Source organism: Nilaparvata lugens, chromosome 4 (assembly GCF_014356525.2).
Source record: "Nilaparvata lugens isolate BPH chromosome 4, ASM1435652v1, whole genome shotgun sequence".
NCBI classification, from domain to species: Eukaryota; Metazoa; Arthropoda; class Insecta; order Hemiptera; family Delphacidae; genus Nilaparvata; species Nilaparvata lugens.
In genome coordinates this window covers 58,094,716-58,102,970 of record NC_052507.1, presented here as the reverse complement: position 1 = coordinate 58,102,970, position 8,255 = coordinate 58,094,716, and positions in this window count along the sequence as shown.

Genomic DNA, 8,255 nt, shown 5'->3' with positions numbered 1-8,255 from the left:
AAGTTCCAAATTTCAAGTCATTCCGTTAATTGGGAGATGAGATATCGTGTACACAGACGCACGTACATACACTCATACACACACACACATACAGACCAATACCCAAAAACCACTTTTTTGGACTCAGGGGACCTTGAGACGTATATAAATTTAGAAATTGGGGTACCTTAATTTTTTTCGGAAAGCAATAGGTTAGGTACTTTCCTTACCTATGGTAATAGGGCAAGGAAAGTAAAAATTGCTCAAACTTCGTGACCTTATGCTCTTTGATGCGAGAAACACGAATCTGGAATTGGATTTGAAAAATTCTGTACCGTTGATACAGAATACGTACGGTGGAACGGCGCGAATCGGCGCGGCGCGGCGCGAAGAATTTTCGACCTGAGCAGACTGTGTGTTATCATGCCACGTCGCGTGACGTCTCAATATGCTACCAGCCTAGAAGTTAGGTTTCGAATCTTGGGTCTTTATGAAGTTTATAAATTGATAAATAATGTATAACTTCAACCAGGTTTTAGAAATCTACAATAATCCCTCTTTCTAAAGGTGCGTACAGACTTACGCGCCACAAACACGCGTATTTCGCTTTTCACACACAAAAAAAAAACTAAAGTCAAACACGCTATGCTCTTTATCTTTTGCATTTGTACAGAAACAGTAAAATACAGATATAATAGGCATAATATTAGCTGATGAAAAGAGAAATACGCGTGTTCGTTGCTCATAAGCCTGTAGCACCTTCACAATGAACAGTTCTCACTCTTAAATGTTCCTCTGTAAGAATATGCTGCATACCTGAGATAAACTGATATCTGTATGATGTAGCTCACCTTAATATAATTCTAGCCATGAATTATAAAATCTGATTCACAAATAAAGTCTATATTGTTCTTACGTGATTGTGTTTTTGATATAAATTGTATTTGGTGAATACCAACGTATGTAGGTAATCATTAACCTAATTATTGAATATTTGATATTTCAATTCTGGTCCCTCCCACAGCAATACATAAATCCTGGCTATGTATTCAACCCTCAACTGATAATAAAAGTACAGATGAAGAAAAAAATAGAATTGAATCGTTTTCAACTGTTGCAATTATTTAACAGAAACTTGAGATTTATTTTGTACTATTTTTCCAATAAATAAATTTTATTTTTATGTGACAAAGACTGAAAGCTTAGAAGCTTAGGCGTGGATAATATCGTACAGGACGACTGTTCTCGTGACTTTTTTTAATATCGGACTTTTCTGGTGATTTGAGCCCTGGATAATCTTTACTGCTTACTAAAATACTTAAAAATTAATTTAAAAATTAAAAAAATCACTAAAATAATAATTGATATTATTGATTTACAGCCAAGTATTGATATTCAGTTGTAATAAACCAGTGTGTACGGTTAGTGGTTTTGGGTGCGAATTAAAATGGCTGGTGCATTGAAAAAGGAGCTTAATTTGGATTATTCATGATATTAGATAATGGTGATGGGTACGGTACGGTAGTGAAAGTTTCATTTTGTTCTTAATACCATTATTCATAATGGTAGTTATTCATAATATCAGTTTGATTATCTGTTTCTCAACACTGTCTAGGCCTCAGTCAACCTATATACAGTACTACTAAATTTAAAAATTTTCTGCTCATTGATTTTCGAAAAAGCTTAGAAAACGTAGAATAGTGGCAAACACTGAACACTAATGAATGATCAGTTTTCACGAATAACCATTTCCAAGTACAATATGGGAGAAAATATTTTGATGGGAATTCCCTTACATAATCCAGATGCATTGGAACTTGATACTTTGTTCATAACATACCGTACTGAACATTTATTGATCTCTAATGAATTTTCTACAAGCTCAGTTTTTACCAGATAATTTTTTTAAATTTAAGATGTTGTAAAGTTATTACAATTAGAATCCTGTGAGAACTGTGCTATACAAAATTCATAGTTTAATATAACATTTTTCCATATTTTGTACGCATTTTTGAATGCGTATTATTAAGAAAAACTGTGCTTGTACAAAGTCAAAGCTTCACAACATATTCTGGCAACACGAAGTTCAAAGTTTCTTGTCAATTTTTCTAAAATATTTCGACACCTGCATTCTACAAGTTCACGGAGCGTTACGAAGCCTGTATCTTTGGCGTTTATTTTGTAGCATAAATATAAAGCATGATAATATCATTCTAGAATGATGTTTAAAATCCATATAGAATAATGATAAACAGAAAATAGACTATATAAATAAATTAATTTATTTCTAGTTTGAAAAATATAAAGAAATTAATTCATCAAGGAAGATTGTAATTCTTAAATATTTTATAGAGTATAGAATTGGCTTACACACATTTGGGATGGGAAATTCACGAATGAGGCATCATCACGTGAGATCTACTCAACTGATTCACTTGAAATTTTGTATGATGACTCTTGATTTACTGAGGAAGATTATATTTTATGCCTATATCATGTTTGTTAATTAATGAGTGATGAAAACAAATTTATTTATTCTGTGATACAAAGTATACGTGGGGTGAAAGAGCCAATCTAATCGTTTTTTCTATTGATTGTCAATATTTACAGTTGATTATGTTCAATATCAAAACCTAAATTCAATCTATAGCACTATTTAGTGCTTTAAAAATACCCTTGCGGGGTATGGGTTAACTGCTGGTATTATTTATATTTATGATTATAATATTATTCTATGAGTCTAGTCCAAGCAGCATAATTATTTAAGGTTTATTGATGATAATAAACTAGGCTACTGTATATATGGCACAAAAAAACTGAAATCCATTTGAAGACGAAAATTTAGATTCAATCATTTTAGATTATTTTGGATCATATTTTTATCACGTATTCCAATGCTGAGTAAACAAAATAACTGTTGTAGCTTATAATATTGTTCAATTATTATTAAATAGCATAGTAATGGTACATACAAATAATATTATAATACTATTGTTTAATTATTATTCTAGAAGAATCATGTAGATTTGTAGAGAAAAGAATAAAAAGAATTTTTTTTATATAGGTACTGAAATTCCATATCTATATCTACATATTTTATCTATATAGAAGTTATAATGACATGATAGTCATTATTTGATGACATTCAATGACATTCCTAATTAGTCAGAGTATTTAGCTCCTGTTCTATAATGAAAGTTGTTCTCTAATGAAATTATTTATGTCAAGTGAATATCACTACATCATATTTCATGCAATGATAGTAAGGGAGAGTAGGTGAACAAGAGTGTGAGAGAGAAATAGGCTACTGTATAAATGTGTGTGCTTGTGTGAGAAAGAAGGAATGTATAGGACTGATGGAAAGAGACGTTGACAGAGCATCAGGTACGCGCGCGCGCGGTATTATTATTTTTTCCTTATAATATTACTTAATTACTATTGAGTATGGTGTTCTATGAGAGAGATCGAGTGAGAGTGAATGTTTGAGCATGGTGTCGAGCAGGGGTGCCCAGCCCCCCAAGGGCAATGGCGCAAGCCCCCCCCCAATTCGAGTGTTTTGCCCCCCCCCAAAATACCCTAAAACCATACCCTAAAACCCAACCTTTTAGTTTTTAATATTAGTCAGTGTATGACAATAAAATTCACATCATACACTCTAATCTTCCAAACTGCAATGGACATTATTTACCTTTGGTCTTGTCAGGAAGTCTTTCTGTTTTCATTATTGTAAAAATATATACCACTCCTTCTTATCTTTTTTAGAATAGAAATGAAGTATCTTTTTGTAATGATTTTTTACAGTAGCAGCGCACCTGTTATTTGTATGGGAGGACTAAAAAATAGTAAACAATTATTATAGTTTTTAATATTCATATACCAGTATAATATGTTTATCAAAGCACTACATTACATCAGGAATATTTTAATAGGATATTAAATTGCCAGTAAGGGAGGCTCTGCCTTTTAAATGTTAAGGCTACTTATAAAAAGTTGTATAATAATATCATTTTTAATTCTTTATTGCAAAAGAATATTGCATAGCAACTTTGGTAAACATTCATACAATTTTGGAACGTTCATAAAAAGATAGATTCCAGCCAAAACAAAAAAGAATTGAAGAACAGAAGGTTAAGGTTATCAAAGGTTAAGGCAATGAAATAATAGCACTTCAATGTATATTTCATTTTAAACACTTTTATTTATAAGTAGTTATACTGTAGTTCGGTAGTTCCAATAGCAATTATAGTGACTAGTATGTTGCCGTCATGAAAACAATGAAATACAATTTACAGCTGATCATACATTACAATGCAAATAGTACAAAATATTTAAATCCAAAGTATTGTAAATTTTATTTCATGAAACAGCATGTATTGAAAAGTTTAATAAATAATGTATTAATTCAATATTTTGTTTCTATTATGGTGGAGGCATCATGTTTAACAATAACCAGAGTATTCAGAAGTGAATAGAATGAGAATAGCTAAAAATTAATATATAATGTCAATGTCAGCAAGTTTAGTTATTCCAAATTATTATAAATTGGGACAGGTTGTTACTGATGTTGTGTTGTACGTTGTATTGACTTTTACATTGCATGAGTAAATAACAAAAATCTAACAGAATGTATCATTAAATGGCTTGGTTTTTTGAATAAAGATATCATCTGAACAAGTAGGCTACATTTTGTAAATTCTATCTCTATTAATACCAATAACAACTTATACAAAGAGAAAAAGTAATGAAACATTACAAACAATAATTACTCAATTACTGTGTGGTAAATAGGGTGTGAACTCAAAAGATTGAAATTGGCTACAGAAAGGTATAAATTTTCTTAAATCTTTGACAAAAGAAGTTTTTTTCTTTTCACACTTGAAAGTGCGAACTTGTTAATGATTTCTTCATTTGAGATCTGTTTTAGAATATCTTTCTCGCAAGAAAGAATGAGCAAGCTTGAAAGCAAACTATCCCCCATGGTGCTTCTAAGACGATTTTTAACTATCTTCAACCGACTCATAGTTCTCTCAGCAGAACAACTTGTGACTGGCAGAGACAAGAGTATCCTATAAAGTATACTGAGATGAGGGAATCCTGATAGATTCAATAGGCACCTGTATGGTCTAATAAATCCTCTTTTCATCCAGTCATCAACATTTTTCTTTTTCTTGAACTTGTCAGTCACTGTAACGTCCTCCTGTTCTTCATCTCCATCATGGTCAGAGCTTAAACTATCCTCGGGATTAGCAGTACTGGTTCTCTCTGAGTTCTTCTTCTCAGACATTACATCAGAAATATCTATGTCCAAGTAAGTAGCTTTGCAAACATCAATGAAGATGTCTAGTTCGTCTACAATTAACTCCTTATCTAGATCGTAGTATTCACTAACATTCTCGATTGAAGATGGATTAAATTAAAGGCCTTTCTTCTTATCATCTACCATCTTCAAAATTCCATCATGAGAAAAATATCCCATCTGCGTCACCATAGCCAGAGAACTTTCTGGAAATCTGTCAGTTAGCTGGGTGTAGAGAAAGTCTAGAACGTGGAAATAAATATCAACCTTTACTTTCTTTATAGGGTCTTCTATGCATTCATCAATTGCCAACTCGTCCATGAATCTTTTCCTTTTTCTGATTCTTTGTCTGGTGGGTAAAGGAATGTTGTGTTCTTCAGCAAAGGAAGTAATGCCACTTTCAATCTTTTCCCATGCCGAATCTTGGCGCATGGATGCCAGTTTTTCCTGTGTTTCTTTAATAACTTTTGGGACTGTACTGTAGTCAATGGTAGGTGACTGGAAACAAATTGCTATGGGAGACAATATTTTGAACAAAGAAGATGCTATGTATATAGTGCTTATATTTTCAAAATCTGTCATTTGCTTTAGGAGTCCCATTGCTTTTGCTTTTGTGTTATTGTCAGAATTCTTGTCAGTTGACAAATCTTTCAATGTTTCTCTTATTGTTTCAAAACAACTTACAAAGGTTTGAAGGGCATCATTTTTACTTGACCAACGAGTAGTCTGTACTCTTTTTAAGCGTCTCTTGCTTCTTTTTTCCCCCTTTTCTAAATTTTCGAGCAAAAGGTGGTGTCTCCTGTGGCCTGACATGAAAACATACAAGTCTTCCAAGAATGAAAACAAATTCCTCATTTGACGGCATATATCAAGGGACTGCTCTACAACAAGGGCAAACCTGTGAGAGCAGCACCATACATAAAAAGCTCTAGGGTTTTCTTCTGTGACTAGTGATTTGAGACCTTTGAACTGCCCTCTCATGTTCCCTGCACCGTCCATACTCTGGCCCACTATACCTTTTAGATCAAGGTTTAGGGCTGTTAAGCATTTCTTTAGCTCTCTAAACAACATTTCCCCGGATGTATCCCCACTTGTAAAAACCTTGACCAAGCGCTCTTCTGGTTTTACATTTGATATTGTAGTTTGTTGTGTATCATCCATGTGCTCAATGTAGCGAAGTATGATAGTGGTACATTCTTTTTTACTCACATCCTGGGTAGAGTCTAATATAATTGAATAAATATTGGTTGATTTCACACTTGTTACAATTCTTTTAACTACCACATCACTCATTGTATTGATAAGATCAGAAATATTCCTGTAACTCAAGAAATTGGATGAAAGTCTTACATTCTCAGTCCTTGCTCTATCAATTTTTTCAAGGTAAACTCTTGCGTCTGGACTATATTTTCCTATAAGTCTAAATAACCCCAACAGCTTTCCTTCTAAAACATCATTTTTGCGAAACGCAATCATTTCCTCACTCAAGTAACGACAACAATCAATGACAACTGACAGGACTTCTCGGTTTTGGTCAACTGCTCTGTTAGATTGTTGAGCAAGGCTCGAATCTAGTCTCTTTTTCGAGATCCATTGGATTCTGGCAACCTCTGCAGATATATGATTTTTGGAAGTCTCGTGGAGTACAAAATCTCTTTCTCCTCTATGCTCTGTCCATCCTCTGTAGCCTGCTGTTCCCCATACAGACCGTTCCGTTGGAAGTGCAAATAGTGTGCAAGGCAAACAAAATACAGCGTTTTTTTTTTACTGTACACTAGCCACTTCCTAGGTTTCACACTGTTATTGGGTAATATACAATTTTTCCACAGAGGATTAAATTTTCTTCCACTTGTTGAAGGAAATTCTATTGATGATAAGTCTTGATTTTCCAAATTTAGAGCCACGTTTATGTCTTCAGGAGAGAGCTTGAGGTTGGCATATGAAGCTGGATCACTGTGATCTTCATTAGGTAAAATATCCAAGTCTGGTTCATCTACATCACTTTTCCCAAAATTGACAGGTTCCTCCTGTTCTTCCAGTTCTTGGTCTGACCTACAAATATATACAACAATTTTTTTATAGTCTGAGAGAATTTATTAAGCCCTAAAATAATAGGTTTAAAAATTCTAAAAAAATGTTAGGCCTATAACTTCCAACACATGCCTGAAGAAAGTTAACCCTACTCACGCTGAACAGTGAACACAATATTGTAAAAATACTCGTAAGTGCTATACCGACTAAAAGATCCATTTCAAAATAAATAGCACAGCCCCAATGCTGTACATAATTTTAGAGGAATTAAGACTCAGTTAAAAGTAAGTGATAGATATTTTATATGAGTATGATTCCAATAAAAATAGGGTCCATTAGGGACATGAATTGGGGGATTATTGCCCAGACGGCAGGAAAGGGCGTGGGGTACTACTGAAACTACTAAAAATCCTGCATTCAAAATATATCAATAATATTTTTATGCTTCATATTGAGTTACACTTAGCAAAATATAACATTGTTAAGGTGGGAGAAATATTAATTAACTACATTAGGATATCTCTATTCAATAACTTGATTTTCTAGTCAAGTCCTAAACATATTTCATAGACTAGGTCAAATAAAAGACTAAAAGACATGCAAATCAGGGTTATGAACTAAATAGCAAGTATTGTTTCATGTACACTGGCAAAACAATTAGGTTTTAAGGAATACAGCTTGGGTAAGCCTACTTGCAATTCAATTTTATAACAAAAAACCGTTTTAAATTTTAAGAAAACTTGAATTTTTAAGTTTTAAAAATTTAAGTAAAAACCGTTTTTGCCCCTTAGATTTACATTACTTATTACAAAGTTAGGCCTACCTTCGTGTTTCTAGTTCAGAGTCTGTGACTTCTACTAGTGGTAAAGTAATAGCATCAGTCTCGATCTCGCTGGTAGATCTATCTTGGAAACTTCCTGATGTTGACTCAAAAACATCTTCATCTTGG